Source organism: Melanotaenia boesemani, chromosome 22 (assembly GCF_017639745.1).
Source record: "Melanotaenia boesemani isolate fMelBoe1 chromosome 22, fMelBoe1.pri, whole genome shotgun sequence".
NCBI lineage: Eukaryota > Metazoa > Chordata > Actinopteri > Atheriniformes > Melanotaeniidae > Melanotaenia > Melanotaenia boesemani.
The window spans coordinates 19850729-19876515 of record NC_055703.1 but is presented as its reverse complement, the minus strand read 5'-3'; the positions used below and the strand labels follow the sequence as shown (position 1 = coordinate 19876515).

Here is a 25787-nt window from a genome sequence, read left to right as displayed (position 1 = left end):
ACACTGGGTGGGCTTTAGCAGTTGCTTGAGTTTTTACTTTTGTTGTGATGTGTTGTGTTTTATAAACTTTTAAGTGTAAATAATTTTTCTTTGGCTACAGCAATATCAACTTGGTATGTTATTACAATATAATCATGCTGCTCAACACACTTAATGTTGTGAAAAATTTCTATTTTGATATCTAGAATGGTTTTTTGATTTGTAGATCTGAAAAATTGCCTAGCTGTAGCATGTGTTGGTGTGCAATTTGAGTGTAGCAGATTTTGAATTAATTTATTTCAAGTTCATCTCTAACCACCATGAATCAGATTACCTGAAAGTCTAATGGATATTGGATTCCATGATGAGCTTTCAGTTGTCAGCTAGGACTCTATTGCTGTTAGGTTGTTTTCATGGCTTTGTAAAATAGTTATTTTTCACCATATTAATGTTTTTAAGATGTGAAAGGACATATACTGATGTATAAATGTATTCAGCACTGCTGTCACTATTGTTTGGTCTATTCCTTTCAATAATCTGGAACAATTGCTGATCAGTGCTTGGTCTGCTATGCTTAACAGAACAAATCAGAAATTTTAAAAGGGGAACAGAAAAAAGGAGGTTGACATTAGAAGTTATAACCATGGAAAGAAGCTATTTAGATATATGTTACAGCCCATGACCTGATAGCTGCAGACTTGGACTATAATCGTTTATAAAGGGGGGAGAGTAAAATGGGAGTAAATGATACAGGAGAGAAGTGGGTAGAAAAAATTGTGTGGGAGACGGAGCAAGAGCTGTTTGAAGTATGATAAGGAACTATGCAAGAACTGAGCAGACTGACATAACAAACACTTGCAGCTGCAGAGTTTCATTTCTAACCTCTACTGAATCTGCTGATAACAAAGGAGGGAGAAGAGGGAGGCAGTGAAAGTTATGCTGGTATGATAAGAAGCAGGTCCTGGATTTTCTTTGTCTGTTCTTGTTCTGGCTTTTTTATCCTTTGTTTCAACTCTGTGACCTCTTTGGGTTTAAAGCTTTAACTTTCTCACTACTCCACAGAGGAAAAGAAACCAGAATGCTCTCTCTTGCATTTTTACTTGCTGCTAATGTTAAGTTACTGTTTGACTAACACATAGTGACTATGAAGAAGTTTTAAACCCATTTTCTCACAGATGGAAGCAGAAACTTGAGAACTGGACTTTGGATGTTTACATTGCTAAGTGGCAGGAATCCTGTTTTTTTTTTTTTTTTTTTTGCTCTGAAATCAGCTTGTTTGTCTTTCAGGAGCCTGTTTCTGTTTCACATTCCTTGGCTGAAGTTGTTTTGATTTAACCTGGAAAATGTTTTGGACAGTTCAGTCATTTTATTTCATGCAGCCAGTTCACTTTGTAATGCCTCTTTAAAACCAATATACAGAACATCTCTTCACTGAGAGTTAATGCAATACTTCTTGGCTCTTTGTAATGACCAGCTGGTTTATAGCTGTTTAATATTGCTGTCAGCTATTACTGTCTTAAGATTCTGTGTATAAGATTGTGGAATCTTAATTACAATAAAAATCTTCAAGGTTTATGTTGTAATTTTTTTTATCAAATAAGCTAATGGCCTTTTAAAAATATTATTTTTAAAATTTTTATCATAATTATTCATTTAAACTGCTAGATTATCCAAATTTCCCCTGCACATATCAACAGAGTATATCATCATAAAATGCTGTACTTGTTATGACAAGTGAAAACAATTTTTAGATTGCATTTGAATCCAGAAAAGGATAGAAAATATTAGGAATTAGGACTTAAACCTGATTTGAGGCTGACAACTCAGAAACCTGACTTCCTATAAATTGCTTTCAAATATGATCTCTTGCCACATGTCCAGCAGTAACAAAAATAAATATGCAGAGACACAGACTGCCTTTATATGTGTAATCAGTCATTATGAAAAAATAATAAATAATGCACCCTGCACCTCATTTTCTTTATATAACTCATTCTTCTCTTTGTGTCTATCTTATATTTTGTCCTATATTCCGCTGCTCATTATACTGATCAGTCAACATTCACTGACATACACTAGTCACACCTCATTACTGCCTGTACAAACACACACAAATGCAATTTTCAGTCACTGAACCTGCATCACTGCTTAATGTGGTGAAATTGGATGCAGACACTCACTGGTATTAGTGTGTGTTGGGAAGTGAATAACTGGCTGAAACACGATTTTAATGTTGTTGTTCTGACATAACTATTTATGAACAACCCATTGTGAAATGAGTAGAAAAAGGAGTTCAGGCCTTTTTTTTTCTAAGAAAATTGTGCAACTTTTCCTGAACTGCAGTATGTCTGTGTATTTTTAGTTTTCAGGCAATCTTTCAGTCTTTCAGAGCAGAAAAGTAGCATTTTGGATAAAAGGAGAAAAAAAATTCTAAAAATCCCAAAGAACAAACCCAGTTATTTGCTGTTTAAACAGTTAAGATACTGCATAACTGCATTTATCTTAACTGTATATTATAAAACAACAAATACATTTTAAATTGAATCAACATGTTTAGTGCTAGTAGGACTCAGTATTGAAGGTCGCTATTTCAAAACTGCAGTTTAATGACAGCCAGTTTTTGCAACAGTGTCCAATAATGACCTCTTTAGGTAAAGTCTTTTAACACTAAACTTTCTTTGGTTCTTAAAGCAAAGTCTCTGGGACTGAAAGAATCATCTACTCTTGTTAAGTCCGTTATGGTGTAGGTTATGTTTTCTGAAGTGTTTGTTTGTCTGTCTGACTGTCTGATGGCAAAGTAACTCAGAACGTTTTGAAAAGATTTTTTATTAAATTTTCAGCATATCTCTAAAATAGAATAAGGTACAAGTGATTAGATTTTGGGGACGATCCCGATCAGTGCCTGGAACTAACGCCTCAGTGCAGGACTTATTCTTATAAATGGACATTATAATGTACATTACCCTTTCACTGACCTAAAGGATGCGAATTTCTGTCCTACATTACTAGTCCTTACTGTTAATCATTGTGTTGAACTATCATGTCAAAGAAGGACTTGTTTTTGCACAGCTGTGAAGACTTAACTGGAAATATGATTATAGTGAAAACTCCATATTAAAATCAGTGAAATCCAAGGATGAGGCAATATAAAGTTTTAAGTTTATGTGTGTTTGTGGCCAATAATTGTGAGTCGTGGTGAGAAAAACACTGCTTGTCTAATCCCTTCTGGCAGATACAGTAGCACTGGCTAGAAGGTATTTGGGTATGTTTTTAATGTGTCTAAGACAGGTAGTTAATTACTCAGGTGCGTTTGTCTGTTCATATATATTTCCACACGTCCACACTGACCACAGGCCTGACAAGCAGGTCTTAATTAGTTGCCGCAACCACTGATGATGCGCCCTGACAGTAACCGCGGTGATGACAGAATTCCCCTGCCTCAAAGCAGAGAGGCATGCTGGGACTGACACAGGGTCTACTGAGTTGTCCTGGAGTGTGTTTATCTTTTGTGTGTGTGTGTGGTTGTCGTTCAGATGAAAGAAAATGTGTCTTTTTCAGTAAGTCTGTGAATTTTCCAGTGTGGAAAGGATTAACTGAAAGGCAAATTGCAAAACATTGTGAAACTTGAAAATTGCCGGTGATTTCTAATCTGTAGGTGTGAGGATGAAATGACTTCAATTATGGCTTTATTCTTCCTTCTTTTTGTCCCCTTCTGTCTGTAACCCTCTCCACCTCATCCTTCTTGTCCTTCATTCAGCAGGAGGGCAAACAGAGTGAATACTGTAAAATGTGTCGACAGTGTGTCACAACTGATACACAGAGAGATGATCAGCCATACAAAACACTGATTTATGGTGATTTACGCAGGAGTTACAAAACATGCCCTTGTACAAAAATCAATTTTCAGAATAGAAAAAGCCAATAAGAAGAAGCAACAAAGTGAACAAATTGTAGTGCTGCTTTAGTACTATAATTATTACACTCATTATGCATTCAGTGATTTCAATTGGCCTAAATGACAGGCAAGAGACAAACAGAAGAGGAGAGACAATTGCTGCACTCTGACAAGAGCATCACCCTCATCTGATTATTTATGTTTCTGTGCATGTCTGTGTGTGTGTTGGTTTGCTGTTAGTGAGCATAGAGATGAATCTTAATGGCCATCATTTAACCTTTAAACTTAGCACACAGAAAGAGGGAAAGAAAAAGACACACACACAAAGAGCCAGTTTACTACACGAGGAATGGAGTGGTAAATGGAGTGCTAAGGATTTTAAGTGGAGTGTGTTTGTGCTTATATGTATGTGAGCGTGAAAGAGGGTGTGCCCCTGCATATTTGTGAATGTGTTTTCGGCCTGTGCTGAGAGGTAAAGGTTGATTGGGGTCAAAACACACAATTTCCTTTGAGAGCTTTGTAGTGTCCACTCTTAATAAAGATAGTTTCTAGTTGGACCTGACATTAAGTAGAACTCTGCGTGGTACAATGAAGTCCAGTTGTAAGCTTTCATCTATATGTTTTGAGTTTATATTAACTGCTATCATATTATTTTCTAATTCATTGGGGCATCTTTCCAGTATCAGATTCTTCCTTTTCTATGATAGTAAACTGAATACTTGCCCAATTATGGGTTGGCTTCATAGTAGGGTTGTCACGGTACTCGGTACTTCGGTACCAAGTCGATACCAGCACTGCTGTCGTACTGTCGGTACTTGTATTTTCATGGTACCGGTAGTACCGATGGTACCGAAGGAAACGGACGTAAGAGATGTTTACATCCGCCCGCTGCTAGCTAAACAGTTGGGTGGAGATGGCTACATCGAGTGCAGCGGGAGCGGCTGCTCCGCCTCAGCTCGTTGAAAAAAAGGGAACCAGGAGCCACATATGGAAGTACTTTGGCTTCAGGCCAAACGACAAAGGGGACATAATAAATCCCCAAAACCCAATTTGCCGAAGATGTGGAAAGGGATTCAATACGAAAGGAGGAAACACGTCCAATCTAGCAAAGCACCTTAAAGACAGGCACCCGGATCTATACAAAGAATTCAAGGTGAGCAGAACTTTACGAAGTTTTTGCTAGCGGACCACAACGGAGCCTTACCGAGGCACATTTTAATTTGACATTTCTGTTAAATACTTGAGGGCATGCCATTATAGAAATATTTTTTTAATTATTATTCTTATTTCTTTTTTATTTATTTGTTTGTTCTTTAGTAAAAAAAACACAATCTTTGTGTAAATACTTGAAGGGAAAACACCAAGGTATATATTTTATTATTATTTATCTGTTCAAGTTTCTACAATGTAAACAGATTAATATTTTAATAAAGATGCTGGATATCTTGAATAAATTAGTCTTTTTATTTTTTTGCCGTGGTATCGAATTAGGTATCGAGTATTGTGTAACTTCACTGGTATTGGTATCGACTACCGAATTTCTGGTATCGTGACAACCCTACTTCATAGTAACCTTAAAGACATCCCCTTGGCCTTTAAGATACTGCCATGAATAGAAAATGCTGAAACAATGACATGAAAGTTAAATTTGTACAGAAAGGGACTTAACACTTATACTTTGTTCCAATTATTTGAAATAAAATGTATTGTCATCATTTTGGTGGGTTGAATCTCTCTCCAAACCTTCTCTGCAACCCTGATCACCAAGTTTCAAGTCTGTGTTTTCTGTGTAATCAAGAGACTAACAGGTAAAACCTTTTTATTAAAGTGATTAAGTGACAAAAATGTGTCCCCAAAAGATTTTTTAACTGACTCACAACTCTGTGCACAAATACAATTGGCTGATAAGCTGATTGGTACTATTTTATACTATTTGATCCATGCTTACAGTTTTTATCACAAAACATTCATGCTTTGCTTCATGGGACCTATTATTTGGACAGATGTGAATGATAGCAGCTTACAGATTCTCATATTGGTAATAAAGATCCCTGATCAGAACAACAGCCTTTCATTTAAGGTGAGATTCACTTGTTGTACTCTCATTCCTCATTCCTTCAACTAGCAGCGGTAGGCATGTTCAGTACTTTGCCACTTTGGAGCTTGACAATATCTTGAGATATTGAGATATTTTTTAAATATATTGAGGCTTTGTTACATGCAATATAGAATGAGTAAACATCATGGACATTTATTCCTACAAGGTCCTGTATAATAGTACATATGGCAAACAAAAAAAAAAAAAAAAAAAAGAAGAAAGAAATCCTGCATGGATCCATCTCTACATATCACCCTTTACAAAACACTTTCATCTGATCCAGAAAGTCTAAAAACAGAACAACACAACATCCTGTGCAGTCAAAATAACCATCTGTGGCAGAAATAGGTAAAAATGATCGTATTTCCTCTGTTCTTCACATATTAAAAATTAGAACTAGTTTTAATGAAGAATCATATAGTTTTAGGAAAAACCAGGGACCAGCAAAGCTTCATGATTTTATTTGACAAAGTTATTGAATATTCAAATTTTAAAACGGTTAAAATGTCCGTTTGGCTCTTCTAGTGTTAAATGAATCCAATTTATGCAAAATAAATATTTAGCACGAAGATATTTATCACTACAGATTTCAACTCATTTCTGTCAAGTGCCAAAGAGTCAAAAACCCGTGTTGAGTACCGTCTGCCTTTTAGGTCCGAAAACTTGCCTGAGTACCTTATTTGAATAGCAAAAGGTCAGTAAGTAAGATGACTGAGTATGACAGAGGAAGGGCGGCTGCAGGAGAAACTGAAAATCCTGGTAATTCAAGTGTTTATTTTATACACAGCCACAGCTACTAATACTAAGCTTCAAATTTTTGCATCTTTTTGTAAAAAAGTGAAAGTTAATTTAGCTAAATTCCCAATAAAGTTATTTGAATTTGTTTTCTTTTTTGAGTGTGTGATGGATAGCTAAACATTACTATAACTGTAACTGAAATGCAGCTCATTAAAACTCCTGGCCACGTGAAACAGTTCAAGCTTGTCGCTATGCTCTGGTATAAATCTGATGTTATCGTTACAATGTCATTTGACAACAATCACCATTTAGATAAATTAAGGTCAATGTCTTAAACAACAAAATATTTTGATCACAGCGTGGGTCATACTTAAGTGAACAACTCAATTATCTTCCATTGTAAGTGTACTGGGACAAGGACAGTAGTCCAATTGAATGGACAGGTCAAACTCCAACCATAGCTCGATTCAGCTGTGTACATCACCATACCACCATGCTGAGTGTTTCAGCAGGTGTCTTCCTCCTGCTTTGATACACTGATCAAAAAAACAAAAAAAATGCATTCTTTTAGGGCTAAAACTTTTGAAATGAATTTAACACCCCGTAAAAAGAGTTTGGCAGGACAAGGAGTGATAAATCCTGTGAATGTTGATTCATTCGGCAAGATTGTACAGAAAATCTCACTTCAGTTTCTGTGCCAGAACACCCTCTGCTCACGAGTTGCAGCTTCAAAAGTGAGAATACGAGAATACAACACACACACACACACGCACGCACACATACACACACACTTATATATATATATATATATATATATATATAATTATGTATGTATACACACACACATTTTTTTAAGGATGCAGGACAACTGCTTAACTCTGGTTACTTGATGCTAGTGGGTGGAATCTGTCATTTTTTTGTTTTTGTCCATCTGGTACGACCCCCTGTTCAACTCCTCCAGCACCAATGCACATATGGACCATGCATACACATACACATTCACCCCCATATGGGGGAACAGCTGAAAGAAAGTGCCCACCCTCCTGCCCATCCTCCCTCCTTCTTGATACCTCTCCTCCTCCCTGCAGAGCCTCAGGACTCATCCAGGTGTCCACTTTTCTCCTCTGGCTCCTTTCCCCCATCCCCCTTTTTATTTTTTTTCTTGTCTTTTCCCCTTCTGCTTCATGTTTGAAAATCAGTGGACCACTGACAGATTCCTCGCTTCAGACTGATTCTTTTTGTGAAGTCAGTAATTCAAATGACAGAATAGATTAGTAACTGACATGTTAAAACACTGTTTTTATGCAAAAATAATGATGTCCTTGAGTCATTTTTAAAAGGGCTGCAACTAATCAGGATTCTCATTTATTTGGCTAAATGTTTTTATAAGCAGTCATTGTCTCAAACTGTTAAAGTGAGATTTTCACAATACTGGTTTTCTCTAACCAAGTTCAAAGGCCGAATTAATAAAATACTGCTGCATGCATAGATGATGTTAAATAGACATTTTTTTCTTGTTTGTGGGAAAAATTAGTGAGTCAAATAATCAATAAATAAAGCTGCAAATCAGTTCCCTGTTTTTGTTATAACTGATGGCCTGTTGAAGTTTGGGAAATTGAAGCCTCTGGCGCTTACAGATACTCTGGTTTATCTAATCTTCTTTCTCTTTCTTTCTTTCTTTCTTTCTTTCTTTCTTTCTTTCTTTCTTTCTTTCTTTCTTTCTTTCTTTCTTTCTTTCTTCTTGTTTTATGACCATTGAATAAAGTTTTCATTGCTCTTCTCTTGGTATTGCATCTGTTACCGTGGCATGCCACCAAAAGACCTAATTGGCAGATGACCTGTCGGGACATCCGGTGTTTTCTGGTGCTGGGGCATTGGCAGCTGGATCGTTGGATTTAGGTGTGGTATGGACCCTACGTGGTTCGAGCTATGATTGATCAGATTGGGAGCTTCCTGTTGTATTCTTTAAGCTATTTCTCAGAGTACTTTTATCGCTCTGTGCAGGTGTGCCTTGTTGCCATACATGGCTGATCGTATTCTGTAAGTATTTAGGTAGGTAGCACATCCAAATAAATTACAATGTTTCCCTAAAGAAAATGAAACTGTAATGAAATGAAAAGATTAGTGTCATTAACTTCACCCGTCAGTGGTTTTAATGTTTTGGTTGCTTCTTTTTCGTCAGTTGCCTGTTTGGCTATAAATAAGAAATTATTGAAATTCAAAAAGGGAATTCATTGTGGAATAAAGAAAATGAATAAATTAATAAGAACAAAACAGTACTTGAAATAGCAGCAATAGGAGGATGGAGCCAAGAGAAAAAAGAGATATAAATGGAAGGAAGACATGCAAATAAAGGAAAGAAAGACAGAAGGCAGAAGGAAGAGAATAAAGAAAGAAACAAGAAAGGACTGAAGGAAAGTTAGAAAGGCTCCAGTTTTGTGCAGGAGTGCAGTTTCAGCTTTTATAAACCCAGGAGCTCTGAATACCGCTTATTAAGCAGGGACCATGTCTGTGTGTATGTGTGTGTGTGACAGGGTGATATATTGAAACACACCTCTGTGGAACAGCTGCAATGATGAGACAGAGAGTGGGGAGTAAGAGATGTCGTCTACCTTACACACACACATACACACACCTACACACACATGCATCCAGACACGCAGAGCTGAGCCAAGTTTTTTTATTGTATTACTGAGGCCAGCTTGTATCAAAAAGAGAGCATGGGAGAGAAAGAAAGAATGGAAAGAGAGAGAAAGAGATGAATTTGTAGTGACTGCTCCGGTGGACTCAGCTTTTTAACACAGCACTTCTTTTTTTATCCTCTCCTCTTTTCCCCGTGGTCTCTCTTCACTGCTTTTTTCTCTCTTCCCCCACCTCATCTGTGTGCATACTTATTATATTACACAGAAGCTAAACTGATACAGGGAATGACAGGAATTGAGAAAGTCAGAGTAACAAGTAATGGGAAAGCTGTAAAAAGCAGAACGGCAGAGTGCAAAAATTGGGTAAACGTAAAGAGAAAGAAGAACACAGAGATGGAAAGGCACAGACAGATAGAAGGAAAGAGAGATTGAATAGATGAATCTGATTTATCTATAATGAAATCAGCCTTGTTCTCTATAGAGGAACGTGCTCAATTCAGCCTTTCTGCTGTTACAGACAGATTTACCCATTTAATATTCCAAAGATCAGCGTGAGAAGAAGCATGTTGACCATTTGAGTTGTTTGAAGGAGCAACTAATAGACAAGTCTTACTTTGAATGTAATGTTAACCATTTAAATCTCTAAAGATTGAAGAATTACTATTACTGACTACCTACCTACCTACCCATTCATTCATTCATTCACTCATTCATTCATTCATTCATTTTTACCTGTGATAATTATACTCTGCATGTAAAAAACAACTTTTTTTCTTATCCACAAATTCAAAATTGTTATTGCATATTTTACCCAGTAAAAACAAAATAACCAATGATAATCTCATTAAACAAAAAGGTCAGACAAATGCTGTTGCTTTATTCCTTTTATTTGTGATTGCATTTTTAAAACATTTTTTATGATTTTTTTCTTCGTTATTGCTTATCAAACTGGTACAGCAGCATGTAAAGCTCTTGGATTAGTCAGAATAGATATTCCTGTCTTTTGCCTAAAATAAATTTTGTTTAGGTTATGATAAAAATAGTAGAAATGTTTGTTGTTATTCCCTACAAACGAATAACCTAAACCCAAAGAGATAACGTGAATATACCTCGCCTCCTTCACCTTAAAATATGTTAAATAAACCTAAAAAGTTTCAGCTTTCTAAATCATCCTATTGATTTGCATTGAAAAGCAGAATGCAGCATCCCAGTTGTCTGTTTTCATACAGTTATATGGCAAAGGACTTTTCCTGTTTGCAGTGTGTGTGTGCGTCTCTTTCCACCTTTCATGTCCGTCCAGGCATGAAGCAATCCACTCCTCACACCCGCCTCAGGCCAGCTCATGTACACACTGCCACACAGCCCATGGTCACATCTTCAGTCCAAGGAAGCTGTTTTTTTACTCTTCGAGTTGTTTGTTTGAGTGGATTTAACAAAATGCCCTTGGCATAACATCGCACATGCACACACGTGCGTTCAGAGAGAGACATTGAAGAACACTAGCTCATTTTTAGGACTGATTGTGTGGAACTCTGCCCCTGTGGGCATGACATAATAACACACACACACACACGCACACACACAAAAACAAAACAACAACGAAAAAAACACATGCACATTTTCAGGGTTCTTCATTCTTTTTTGAAGCAGCAGTAATGGTTAGTGGTGCCATCCCAAACAAACATTTAGATCAGTCCGGCTCACCTGCCAGAGCACCCATGTTATCTGCTTATTAAGTAAACACGTGTTGCACTCATTTACAAATTGCATTTGTTTTTGTAGCTTAATTTTTTAAGCAAAATCTGTATGTTACACTTAAGATGTGGATCTGCTTTATGTCAAAGGCTGCAGCATGATTTATTTTGCGGTGATACTGCAGTGATTTGGGAAAATTACAGTTCATGTCTTGGATGTATGGTCTAAATGATCCACATTCAGCATCACTAAGGAGTTTGTTTTCTGTGAGATGAAACAAAAACTAGTGTTAGCTAGACCTGTCGCGATAAGCAATAAGTCAGTTAATTGCATGGTAAGAAAAATGAGTGCGACAAGTTTTTCTGGCTGCTATAATATTCATTAACGTCTTTTTTTCTATCTTACTTTACCATAGACCGTGTATGAAAATAGTTTTCTCGACTGAACGCTCTCATTTCTTGCGGAGTGAGCTCTCTCGTGTCATTCTTGACAGCAGCATGTTGCAGCAGGGAAAAAACAACGATGGAATTAGTTTCAAAGCCGAATGTGACAGCTGCAGTGTGGGAGCACTTTGTGTTTAAAGCAAGTGACCGTGGTGAAGCACTTAACCTGTGCGAGCCGGTATGCCGCATTTGTTTTACAGGGCTGCCAACTTTCACGCATCGCCTGTGAGACTCACGCATTTGAATGGCTTCTCACACGAAACCTCTGATTTCTCACGCTGAAATACACATCAAGAATGATGCTAATCGAGAGGTTCGGAAGGATTCCCAGTGAGCCACATTACTTTGGGGCCGGTGTCCCAGCGTTTGTGAAAAAGGTGCAGCAGTGTTGCATCGCAGCAGCACGGTTCACTCACTGCTCATCGATCCATCGGACACGCAGGGAAATATTTTAGCTTCACATACAGCAACGATGCGCAGTACATTTTTCCTAGTTTTTTTTAATACAATGGTACTAACTGGCAGTTTTGCCGGTTTTCCCTCTCTGAGCCCATTCTGTTTATTTTGTTTTTGGAATCTTCCAGTTCCAGTGTAAAATGTTCTTTAGAAATGAAAATTTATTGATCTTTGAACGCATGTGCTTGCATTATTATGGCATTGTCATTATTTTAGTTGAAAATGGTTTCAAAATGAAAACATTATTGCTTTGCGCAATGTTATCATTTATTGCAATAATTTCAGAGAAAATTAATCACACAGCAAAGCTTGTTATCGTGACAGGCCTAGTGATAGCAGAATCCCAGTACGAGAACAAAATGACTGGTCAGTGGATGAAGGTTTGATCCTCTTTTTCATCACTTCTGAATTTCTTTTGCTTTCCTTCTCTGTCACTGTCAGTTTACCCCTCTCGTCTTCCTTGTCCCTGTCTCCCTCCCCCCCAGCCTGCAGGACAGGACGCAGAGAGGAGTGGACAGTTAAAGGAGATGACCCTTTGCTCTCTCACTGTCTCACTCAGCATTACAAAGCCTCTTGTCCACTTCGATTACTTACATTAACATGAGCAAGAAAAAGACTGCGCTCTGAGTTTGTCTGTGTGTTAGCTTCGGAGAAAAAGAGAGTGACCGGGTTTGTTTGTGCGTATGCGTGTGTGAGTTCAGCTCAGACACAAGTCAGCAACCAAACAGAGCAATGATTGTTAGGTTGTTGTATAACAAGCAGTGGTTTTCTTGTGCAACAAACCAGAGAGGAACCAACATTTTCTGCCTGGCTGCCATGAAGGATCCCTCCGACATGGACGGATGAAGAGATGGAAAGAAATGGCGTGTATTTGGTTGACTGTTTATTGGTCATGATAAAGATGGGTGATCAAAAGGGGGAAGGAAGGATGAAAAAACATAGATAGATGTAAATGAAAATGCGGCCAGTCTTCACATGTTTCCCATTATCAAGGTTCCAACCTGTCCACAGAACAAACACAAAACAGCGTTAATTACTTGGCACTCATATTGGCGTACGTGCCACAATGGGAGTGAGAGCCTGTGAATGTGTGCATGTATAATAAACAAATGGGGGTGGAGGGGGGGCGTTGTATGTGTGACAAAGGCAAGGATGGAAAGGACAATGCTGTGGGAAAGTTTAAAAGATGTGGGGCAATGCTCACAGACAGATGATCACAGGCAATTGGAGAGTCCTGTGCCAACTGGAGTAAAGCTTTCTTAATCCTTTGTGCATTCTTAGTGATGTTATAATGTTAATGGACTTGAAAAAAAATAGGCTAGCATGCTTAGAAAATGTTTCATTCCCACCAGAATTATATTTTTTCCACTGTGTTAGCACTAACTAATTATTAGATGACAGTAGAATTTCCAGGTGAACTGGAACAGTGTCAGTAACCACTCAGCCTGGCGACTGGAGACTGGCAGTGATAAAATCTCAGAATATCAATCCATATTTTTTTAAATTAAAAAATCACAAGCCTGCATGTGAAAACACACAATCTTTGCATTTCAGTCGATTATTATTATTATTTTCTTCCTCTTTGTTGCATATCAGAGTTGAGCTCCCTGTCTTGGTCACAAAGGTGTAGCGATCACAATGTAGATACTGAAGACTACAGCTGGAGAACCGCTCAGTTGTTGTTGTTTATTGTTTGTGGATAGCAAAACAAATGTCCTTGTAAAGATTGATTCCTTTGTCAATTTCTGCTGAGGTAGAACAAGACAGGAATGTATGAAACTCACAGCCAGCTGCAGGATTTTTTTCAGTATACAGTATGCTGCATGAAGCCATTGTTATGGAAGTTGTCAATGCTAGTCTGACAAGTGCATGACTTGTACAGCTCACTTTGTGTTTCCCGTGCCACATTTATTTTCTATGTCATAGGTCATGGATTGGGTGTGTATATGCTTCACTGATGCACTCATCTACCTCTCCTCCCACGACTGACATTAAAAGATCCAACTTAGAGTAAGGCCATGCTTGATAAAACATGGTCTGAAGCCCTGGAGCAATAGGCCACATTCCTTCAACATGCACATGCACTGTTGCCATGAAATGGACATTTCGGGGTCAGAAACATGGCAAACATTGTTGGAAATGTTTTCCTAATCTTGGCATTTCTTAGAAATTTTGTTTGTCTTTTTATTCCATACAGCTCTTCAGCGAAAGGCAGTGGGGTCATTTAATTTAGTTTTACATTCTTTGATGCTGTTTGTCAATGACAAATATTTTACAGGTGCAAGATATTTTTAAACTAGCCTAAAGATCTTTTTTACATTTTAAATGCCCATTTCCTAAAGAATGTTAGAGATGCATTCATGCAGTGTTGCCCCCAACACAACAGTCAGGCTCTCTTGTCAAGGTCAGGAAATGTTTTTCATTTAAAAGGGACAATGTTTGCTGTCAGTTAGAGTAAAAACGAAGATGATGTCTATACAACACTGACAAGAAGTATCCACTAACTCCAAGGGTGTGTCCTTTCTTCATTATACAAGCCCCCTGTAGTCAAGGTAAATCAGTTTCATTCATGTGGCCAAATATAACAAAATACACATGCCTCAAGGTACTCAATTGGTCCAGAATGCAACATAATTTGACATACTTGAACTTTCAGTTTTGGGAATGGGATCACTCATATAATCAGCATCTTTCACAACTATCACGTCTAAGAATTCATAGTATATTCAAACAATGACATCTTGAGTATTGAGCAAATCGATGTATTAACAGATTATATAATGAAAAGAATTACTAGCTTCAGCCCTTTTTCCAATAGCAATGATTTGTGTTTTCTTCTATTCTACAGTAAGAACAGTAGCCAAAGCTACTTATATGAGTAACATCTGAGACGTTTTAGCTTTATTATGGGAGGTTCCTGAAATTTGTCTTTACAGTAAATAGTGTCCCATCAGTGAGATATTTCAAACTGGTCTTCATTCAACACAGTCACATTTCTGTTGATTCAGACTTAAGAGCTGAATCAATGATTTTAATAGGCAGGGGATGTAAATGTAAACGCTGCTTGCAGCCTCTTCAAGTTGTTTACAGTCATTTTAACTGATAAACATCTTTTACTTTTCTTATCTCAAATGAAACAGGTTGGTGATATTGATTTAAATCAAATAAGGCTGATAAATGGGGTTTATTTTCAGTGCAGATTTTGTAAAGTCTTCACAAAATGTTATGTATGGAAAGATTCAGACCAGCAACCCTCCAGTCACGTCTCTGACCGCAAAGCCTCAAACCAGTACATGAATTTGTCTTTTGACCTTGATTTGTGCACACAGGGACAAAGAAACAAGAGAAGGGACATGTGTAACAATGGTGTCTGGTGTCTAAAAATGTGTACATGAGTTTGTGTGCCTTTGCTTTAGTCTGTAAGCTTAAGTTACCCTGAGGCATTGCTTTGTAACCTGAATGTGAGTCAGAAACCGGTTGGACTCATTTCCTCCTCTGAGCTTTGTCATTTAACTATGGACACACAGACATACGCATGAACAGACCTATTAAAAGACCATTTCAGTGTGTGTAACTGGCTCTCCGTCCCATGAGCCACTCCTTAGATAGACATAATCACATCCACATACACTACAGACATATCAGGGTTTATTTAACTAGATTTTGATGAATAATGCAATACATACATTTTGCAGAAACACTTTCTAAATGTGGATCATCTTTATATCATTACACACATGCAAGGGCACAAGTCCAAAGTACACAACAATAAAGTTTCTCCATGTCTTTCTCTAAAAACCATTTTCACACACACACACTCTCTCTTACATGCACTCACTCACACCCAGCATTTCCCTGTTGTAAAGTGTAATAACAGCTGTCCTCAGGCCAGTTACAGCTATCGTAAAGAGACGACAACTCCCAAAACTCATTTACCACACACATGCTGTGAACCTGGAGGAGGAGCGGAGGTCTCTGCAGCTCGTATTTCGTCCTGTCTTTTTCTCTGTCACTGTCGCCCTCCCTTTCTGTCTCGAGTCTCCAGCTTTTTCAGCCTGGAAGTGATGTTTGACCACATTTTAAAACTGAAGGTGACAGCATACTGACTAATAAATGCATGCAGTCATTGCAGAATGTGCTCTTTCTACTCTCCAGGCTAGTGTATGATTGTGGGTTTGTGAAGGAGGGAGGACAAAAGAGACAAAAGAGACAGAGGAGAAAGTGTTTACAGTCTCACCATTTCTCTTCTTTTAGAGATTTTTGAAAAAAAAATCAATTTTACAAAAAGAAAACACAGACCCTAAGTTTTTAATATTTCTTTTAGTTATTATAATGGGGACTGAATAGCTGGTTTCCACTTCGAATATGTTGCTACTTGAGTTAGCTCAACAAAAGGCTCAAGTTTAAAACGCTAATACCTAAAACTTGGATTTTAAAGTGGTACTTACCAACAGTTTAAATGTGACTTATAGTTGCTTTATATGTAAAAATATATCAGGATACGTTCACACTGCAGACAAAAGTGGTCTGACTTTTTTGCCTGTATTTGTCCCATATCTGTTTTTTATTTCTGACAGTCTGAACAGCACAAATCAGATTTTTTTCTAATCTGATCCAGACTGCTTTTATTTATGGTACTAAAATGGATACATATCCACTGTTTTTTACAGCAACTTCAGCATTTAATGTAACTGCTACGTCATTAAAGTGAGACGGACATCAAAACACCGGAGGAGGCAGAGCTTGGCAAGATCAACTGTACACATCAGATGAAACTGTTATTATTTCCTAAATTTGTTGGCTTTGTTTGCACAACAGCCTCAAAATTGATATACACACACACTGACTTGTGGGATTTGTATTTATTTCTGTAAACACAGCATGCTGTATGTGACATCATCTTCCTCTCCATGTCCGGGTCACTTCAGGATAATTGTCGTGATCAACTTCTTCATGCTGAAAAGGCATTGCACACTGTTCCACATTGACTTTTAAAAAGGTATTTGGATATAAAAGTAGTTAGTCTGTGAGTATAAAACGAGTCATCTACATTTTTTAGCCTTTTTCAGGACTATTAACTATGTAGCATTAAATTACCTTGAAACATGCAGAAATGCAAGACATAAAATGACTTAATTTGCTTTCATAGGAACTTAAAACTTTGATAGATTTGAGTGCGTGGCAGACAATTGTAAAGTGTTTTGTTAAACTAAAACTATTTTGAACATTTACCTTCATGCACATTTGGACCATGTTGGCAAAGACTCTTGATGTCAAACATGGTCCACCAAGGCCAGTGCTCTTTTTCACAGAAAAAAAGACCATAGAAAAGTGATTTAGACAGGCACCTAAATTGAATGTGTTCTTCATTTGCTCAGGCAATGTCATTCCACAAAGTTTTATGAAATCCTCTGGACAGTTTTTACACAATCTTCCTTACAGACAAACATAAACAAACTGCTCTGCAAGCATACATTTGGCAAAGGAATGATGGCAATGGCAAAAATAAAACCAAAGTTGCACTAAACAAAATTCAGCTTGAATCTAAAATTACCTTTAGAAGTAAACAAAGTGACCATAGTGCTAACATTGGTGTAAATATTTTTATGTTGTTGTACAAATATACACAGGGATTTGACAGATGTGACACACAGCTGTAGTCTTTATTTATGCCAGTTTTCATTGCTCACATACCAGTCTTTAGCCTCAGCAGACACCCTGACACATTAACAAAAAGGTGTAATATGTGTTTAGCTTTGCAGACAGCCTCAGAACTACATGCTTTGGTAGTTGTCTGGCTTACTAGCATGTTATTCCCACTTGTATGTTATTCCCTTTGTTTGTGTCTCTATGGCTTCCAGTGCTGTGTATTGTGCTCGTTTTCTGTGTTGGCAGTGAAAAGTAAATTTCCTTCAGGACAGTAAATGCTATCGTTAAGTATCTTTTGTTGTTCGACAGAACTGTGTCACAACTGCAGATAAAAGAGCTTCTTTGACACATTTTTTTTTTCCTATTTTTTCCTGTTTTTCTTTTTTTATATTTGATTTTTATTGGTTTTAGAAGTCCCAGAAACATTTTCCAATAGTTATTTTAAGCTTTATTTTCTTCTTTGAAGTTAGATATTCTAGAAGCTTTTTTTTTTGTATGTTTGTTTCTTTTTTCCTCCCTTCATCTCTGTCAGTCTCTCCAGTATTAGTGCTGTTTCAGGTTGTTCTTTGTGTGTCAGTGGGGAAAACTGCTTTTTTGTCCGACAGGCTGAACAACAGAACTGCTTCTGCTGCACAAACACAGGATAGACTAAATCCGACCCGCCCGTCAGTCAGTAAATCAGTCAGCCAGCCTTTGAACCCGCTTGCTGGACAATTGGAGAAGTCAGCCAGGCAGTTCACTGTGCCACCAGGCTCTGTGCTGACTCGCTAAGCTAGCTGCTTCAGATTTAACCTGCTTATATCTCTTGGGTGGGATTTCTTTCTGAATTCAAAGCTTGGTTTCCTTCTCTTCCTGCTCCTCTTCTTCACCAGCCTTCCCTTCCTCTAGTCCTGCACTTTTGTTTTTCCTAAATCTTTTCTCTCTTCTTCTCCATCTGGCCTTACTTACCTTGTGTCTCTCCGTGAATGTGTGCATGTCTTCGTGCATGCCTGTGGGGGTTGCTGTTTAATGTGTGTTTTGCGCTTATCTTGTCCACACCAGGCCTGCTTTCCAGCCAAAAACCTCAGCTGTGCCCTGATTGGCTGAGAAACAAACTGCCTTCTGGCTGCCCTGTGATTGGCCCATTCAAACCATGTACAATGGATAAAACCTGTTTTTTTTTAACTGTATTATCCTGGTAATTTATCAGTTAGCTATCAGAGAGTGTGATGAATGGTTTAGAGTTGCAAATTTAAAAATGCTTTTCTGGCTCTGGTGGCATGCGAGTGCATACAGGTGCGCAGCTGCTTCTGCTCCACCCAAATACAGCCCACCGAGTGTCAGCAATCATTCTGACCCCATTCTGTCCAATATTGATCCTTTTTCAGTCCAGACTTCTTTTGTTTAACTCGATAGGAAATGCCCATCCAGCCTCATTTTCACAGAAAAGTATCATTTAGCTATATAGTAAAACCTTGAAGTAAGAATTACAGATCACTCACATCATGTTTAGATGCTTGGCAAAGGAAGCTGCAATAAAATATTAATTGCCTGCTGGATTTCTCCCACTTTGAGTCATAATTTGGTTAAAGTTTATGCAGGCTGAGTGTCTGTGGTGAATCAGCCAGTCAGCATTCTTGAGGTCAAGTGTGCGGTGTAGGGTGGGGAGAAACAGCCAGTTGAGACTTGTTGTTTGGGGATTTGAGTTGAAAGGAAAAAAAAAGAAGAAAAAAAAAAGAAAAGCAAGCTGTACTCTCGGGTCTTATCTAAGCACAGTACCGAGTACCACAATAATTACTCCCCCTTGACTCATAGACAATGACACACCCTGAGATGGGATCTAATTGTAAGGATTGTTTATTAGGTGAGTATTCTGGTGACGTTATAGGCCACCAGTGTCTGGAGTCATCTTGGCACTTAATTGCTCACCAAACAAGTTTTCAGTTGTTTTCAGTTCACATCAGCACAAGCTGAAGTTTTTCCCAAAGCACCATTTTCATTGGTGAATGGTTAAATGGGCACCTTTGGTACTAAACTCTATTGGGACACTGACCTGAAACAGAGGAAAATGGGGTGGATTGGTAGACAGAAAACAGAATAGTGGGTGTTGGGCATGGTAAATGGGTGAACAAATACACAAAAAGAGGGGATAGTTGAGCTTTACTAAAAACAAGTAAAATCCGACTGTTCAGAGCTCATGGGTCACTCACAGGTGGGGAGGCGTGAGGATGAAGGGATTTAAAGGAGAGGTAAGGAAGATTTCACAATTTTCTCTCTGGACAAGCTTGCCTCTCCATCTCTTCTATCATCCCCCACCTCCTCTCCTGTCCTCTCTTCTTCTGCCTTATCTACCAACCAGTCAGCGAGCCTACCAGCATGTGAAGTTGCTTTAAATGTCAGCATTTGAATAGTAATAGAGATTAACGACGGCGAGATAGACAGAACGTAAGGCCAAGAAAGCACAGGAGAGAGGTGAATATCATAAAGATAGTGTCTTTGGAAGGTTTCAACCCCCTTAAACAACTATCTCTAGAAACACTCACACAACTACACTGCACTGATTAAACAAAGAGGAATAGAAGCAAAGAAAGGTGATATTCCCAAAGAGGTGGAATGTATTTAGTGCTTCAGTGTAAAGTTGATTGTCAACAACTCATTAAGGCAGTTGAATTGTGGTACTTTTGTGTGGAATTTAAGCTCAGACTTATAACTGATGGCAAGACAAAACAAAGAAACACTGGTTTCTTGGACAATATGATGGCTATTTTTTGGCTGTTTCTTGGCATCTTATAGTTTTAATAATATCTGTTAATTTAAAGTAATCAGTGTATTAATCTGGGAAGGAATTCTTATCTTACTGAAATTCTTAATCTGTAGTTAAGGATACATTCATGTGATCCAGATGTTCAGATGTGAGTATGCTGCAGAGGTGCAACTAATGATTAGTTTCTTTTATTTATCACCCAATTATTTATTTTGTAAAGCAAGATAACTATTTTTTAATCATGGGAAAATCCCAGCCAAACACTGCTAATAGTCGGAACAGGTGAATACAAATAAATAAATAAAAACACTCATTTTGCAATTAGTTCATTTATTAAAAGATCATGGCTTGGGCTCTGAAAGCATTTCTGACATTTTAGCAAAAAAAAAAAAAAAAAATCAGATTACCTTAAAAAGAAGGCAGTTGTTGAGTGAAACCCAATCAACAGTCATGCACATGCTTTCAGATTAGATTGAATAGCTTTCAGTTACAGGGAATATGATGCAACAAACATGTATAGAGCAGAACATTTTTTTTTGTTTAGATTGAGTCTTTCAAATGTGAAACCATATTGTTTCCATGTTGGAGCCTAACTACATCTACAAAAGAGTTCCCACAATTCTCTGTTCCTGTTCCTATTGTAATATGTAAGAGTGATACTGTGAAAGCTGGTCATTAGTAAGCCATGCACAATTAATTGTGTTCAGACGGTGGTTTTTATTTGCAGCTGTCCAAGCAGATAAGTTTTTTAGGCACAACATTCAATTTCCTTGGCCATATAATATAGCAATTGAAACTACAATTCACTTAAAAAAATAAAAATCCTTGAAATGCAGAAAGAGTGCTGTTTTTTTGGCAGTGACATTTTAAAAAATAGATTAAAAAAAATAAAGAAAACTGAGAATTAATATTTGCTCTGCTAAGTAACATTTTATCATCAATAGTCTACTCCATGTTATGTCAATGAAAAGTCAGTGTGCAGTGGAGGTCATGGCTGCCCTTTCACCAAATACTCTGTACAACCAAATCATCAGTTTGTGGAGAATAAAGTGAAATTCAAAAACTGTAGGGGCTTGAATTTGAATTAAAAAATTGCATTAACCCCCAAGAGAGGAGCACGGTGAGGGGAGAAGATAGTCAAGAGTGAAAGGACAGAAAGGCTCCTCACAGGAGAAAAAAATACATATTTCTGTTTTACCATTTACTGTCAATGGAAACTCCTGAATCAGCTGAACATACACACACACACACACACACACATGCACGCCTCAGATTCAATTACAGCATTGTGAGATGAAGGAGAAATTCTTCAGCCTTCAGCACTTCCAATTAAACTACTGCTCTGAGTGTGCATGCGTGTCGCTCTATGTGTGACAGCGTGCACGTGTCCGTGTATTACCGTGTATTTGGTCGTGTGATTGCACGTGCCACCATGTATGTTTAACAGGCAAAGTGTGTGTATATAGGTCTAGGCTTTGATGGCGTCGCGCTGCGCTGCAAGGTCCACTGAAGCATGACGAGTGAGAGTTTGTGTGTGTGTCAGCCCCTCTGATGTCACCTTGTATCATTTCAGGCTAATTTCACCTATTCTCACAGAGGCAGAGAGAGAGAACAAGAGTCTGAGACAGAGAACAAAAAAGTAGTGATGACACATGGGGAGTAAATGATCGGGTACAAGTTTATTAGTGTCCTTGAGACAGTTGGTATTAAGGTGAATCACTCTTACAGATTAAAAACACAAACCAAAATAGCATACAGTAAGATGCACAATAGTGCAGAGCGACACAAAAACATTGTTATTTTCTTCAGGATTGTTGATCATAAACACTTAAAGTCTGCTGCCACTTTTGCATGAATTCATTCCTTTCCCTCTCTTTTCCTTTTAACTATTTGTCTTGCACTTTTGCTAAAACCTCAAAAAAATGAAGTGATTCACTGGGAAGAAATGTCCCACAAAGCCACATATGACTATAAATCAAGGTCAAGGAACTTAGTCATCAAGTAGACATGAATAAATGTGCAATAAATTGAAGGGAAACAGGATTACTGGTGGTTGGATTGGAATTTAATGATGTAAGTGTAATTATTAGCCCTTGAAATTATTTAATTTTTAAACCCATTTGCGATATGGAGCTTTCTCTTCTCCTCTCTTCTCTTCTCTTCTTTTCTCTTCTCTTCATTTCTGCACACCATTTTCCTCTGTTTCCCATCCTTTCACTCATGTTGTCTTATCTGTCTTCTTGTGATAATATCTCTCTTCATACTGAAACAGAGCTCTTCTGATAAATACTAGACAGACATAGTGGTGAAAAGGAGACAGCGAGATTGTTCTTTAGCTAGATTATAGACAGAACTTGTCCGGGTGGTGAGATAGTGCCTCTGCTCCTGAGTCCTTTAGATTCCTGAGCAGATTTATGCTTTTTCATCTCAGCCCGAAATCAGGGTTAAAACATGAAGATGCTGACCTTGAACAATGTTACAAACCTCAAAGGGGTTGAAAGACATTGCCTGTAGCCAAGCAGAAATATGTTAAATGTAGGGAAAAAAGGTATTTTGGACTGAATTAGTATTTTATACAGTAGTATGTTTGCATCACACTAACTTATTCAATGCTACAGCTCCCTGCTCGGCCTTGCTTCTGTTGTGTTCCACATCCTTATATGTACTAACTTTTCAAAGTAGCTTTTAAGCTTTCTTTTTTACTCATTTCTCATAGGACATAAAAATGAGGTATACAGTCCTGCTCTGCATGCAGTAAAGACTGGTTTACATTTGCTTCTTTGATTAGTCTGCGTAGACTGGGCGGTCTGACCTTGCCTTTGAGACTTTCAGTAGTCATTTAAATTAAAAAATGATTAGCCGTAGCACTGATATTTGATTTGGCTCATGATATGTTAACAAGCTTAAAAACGTTTTTGTTAGGGGAGTAAAATTTTAGAAAGTATACTCAGTCCGAGATATTCAAAGAAAGTTTTTCAAAAACAAATTTTTGAGTTTGTGAGTCCTTTTTTTATTTGATTGTCCTTAAATATTTCCCTGAATGATCCAGAGGAAATAAAAAAGACAAAACAAAAACCTTTATTCAAACATGACCCAGGGACTTCTGTCTGAGCAGACTTTAGCTGTTAGGTTGGATTTAATACCATCTCCTCTGCAGATAAGTTAGATCACACAGGGGGAGCAAAAACTAATCAAGCTAGCTATTGTAACATGATCTGGAGCTATTGCCAGCTAATGATCTTTATCTTTTCTAATAATTAGGAAATGGTCCTCTTCTGTGCAGGGATCCTTTGGGGGCTGTATGCACCCATGTTTTTAAACAGTTTTGGTCAAAGCACTTTTGTCTGAGTCACCTCAACTAGGTAGAGGTCAATGCAAATCACCACAAAATGATTCTGAGTGACAGTGGCAGATGTTGTCTGATGCCATTCAAGAGAAGGCTATTGCGGTCCTTTGTCACTGTGTGTGTGTGTGTGTGTGGTTTCCTCTCTCTGTCCTTGAGCCTTTATCAAGTCCTTCTAATTATTTTATTATGCAAATGAGGCTTCATTATTTCATTAGCAAGGCGGCCAATCACAGAAGCTGATTAGAAAGTGATTAGCATTCAGTCAGTTCTTCTGTGTGTGTCAATGTTTGTGTGCATGTGTGTGTACTTATGAATGTAGATGGAGGCAATGATGACCCATCTGGGCACACACTTATGCATATACTTATACTTTAAAAACAGTAGAAGGAATTAGTTAGTTTTTCCCATATTTTACAGTTTTGGAGATAATATTAGTAAATACCTGTTTCTGAAAAAAAAAATTAAATTTTAAGATAGCCTTTATTACATGTATTGCTGTATCTGAAGTGTGAGTTAAAATGAAAGATTTTAAGAATAACATTTACCTTTCTGCTAGATCTGTAAATAAGCAGTTGTTTGCTAGCAAGTTGCTGTGCTGGACCTGTGTATTTGGAAACTAACATGCAAATATTGTAAGTAGGAATTCTAGCTCAGATTTTAGGATTTGAATATTTTCTGCTTAAGCAATTCATTTTCATCTTATTCCCCTTGTTTCCATCTTACATTTTTTACACCCATGCCAAGTTAAATCATTACTCGTTGACTTTGTTAGCATCTGACAATCAGTACACTAAGAAACTGGAATTATATTCAATAATTACAACAAAGTTTTCAAGGACAAACCTGTAAATATGTTAACATGACAGGAAGAATTGCTCTTAACTGATAACTTTCTGAGACAATTTGTTGTCTCAGAGCTTGTATGAGACTTGATAGTTTACATGTTATTTTTTAAAAAGCTAGCTGTGCAAACTTATAAAGCCACTAGTGTAGCACCGTTAATGAAGTTCATCAAATCCACTTTAGTGTTGTGGTCTCATCAATACCAAGTGAAGGTGGCGTCCATAAATACTCATGAATAGTGCAGTAATTTGATACTGATTTAAATTTTAATTAAACACTTTCCCATTGTAATCAAAAGAAAGGGCTTCAGAGACATTTCCACCATACGTAATTGTTTTGTAATTTGTAAGCTATACAGTTAGAATTTAACCATAATGCTGCCCCCAAGTACACAAAAATTCAGTCATTCAACAATTTCAAACAACTTCAATTAAAATTTTACTCCTCACAAATAATATCAAACATCAAATGTGTGACGGAAGTTGTAATTTTTGGCATTAATTTAATATATGAAGGAACAAAATAATACACTTGTTTAACTCTACAATATTTGAACAAGTCATGACTTCAGCTAAAGCAAAGAAGAGTTCAAGATCAGCTCAACTCGTTACTGGCAACAGGGATTTGCTGTCAGAAGCGTGTTAGTTGATATGTGTGTTGGTTTAAGTTGGCAGGACATTTAGTAAAGGGAGAAGTGTTAAGGCTGTGGGCGAGCTAAATGAGGCGTGTGCTTGTGTGTAGAGACATTTCTTTTTGCTCAAAAGTTGTTTCTTGCAAAACCTTCAGCACACACATTTAGACACAGATACTTTTAGTATGTTAGCAGCCACAAGTGAATGTCTTTCACAAGTGTCCAAACGAGAGTTAAGGAATACTCTAAAAATCTTTCAAACCAACCGGTAAAGTGAAATGTGAAACAAGAGCATGTTTTTCTTATCTGTTAAGCCAAGGCAAAGCACCTCTAACAGACTATTAATCACAGCTGAGTGGAAATCTCTGTGTATTTGTACATGGTTTGAAGTCCACAGTACATATTTTAAACATGCTTTGTTAAATTGAAGTTAGTATCCTCTATATACAGCTTTCAGGGGCAGAGTTTCTATGATAAAGATATTAAAGTAAATAGTTACTGTATGGTAGCTTCAAAGAGGCGAAAGAAGGCCAAACATTAGGTAATCCAAGGCTAAGTGCTCTGGAATGTCAAAACATGGGCCAATAGTGCAGTACCTGCAGAAAACACAAAGAAATAGTTGTTTTCAG

The 25787-nt window shown here is 37.5% G+C and overlaps 1 protein-coding gene and 2 long non-coding RNA genes across 25 annotated transcripts in view; 2 read left to right on the top strand and 1 right to left on the bottom strand.

Moving 5' to 3' along the window:
- Positions 1 to 25787, top strand: part of ptprk (protein tyrosine phosphatase receptor type K) — a 105542-nt gene that overhangs the window by 16448 nt on the left and 63307 nt on the right. The gene's annotated exons all lie outside the window — the stretch shown is intronic.
- LOC121633400 lies at positions 5348 to 16546 on the bottom strand. The gene is made up of 3 exons (XR_006009057.1): positions 16536 to 16546; positions 15210 to 15213; positions 5348 to 5435 (listed from the first exon to the last, which is right to left on the bottom strand). It is a non-coding gene; the product is annotated as an uncharacterized LOC121633400 (long non-coding RNA).
- On the top strand, positions 5370 to 24533 carry LOC121633399. The gene is made up of 3 exons (XR_006009056.1): positions 5370 to 5442; positions 7986 to 7995; positions 24521 to 24533. It is a non-coding gene; the product is annotated as an uncharacterized LOC121633399 (long non-coding RNA).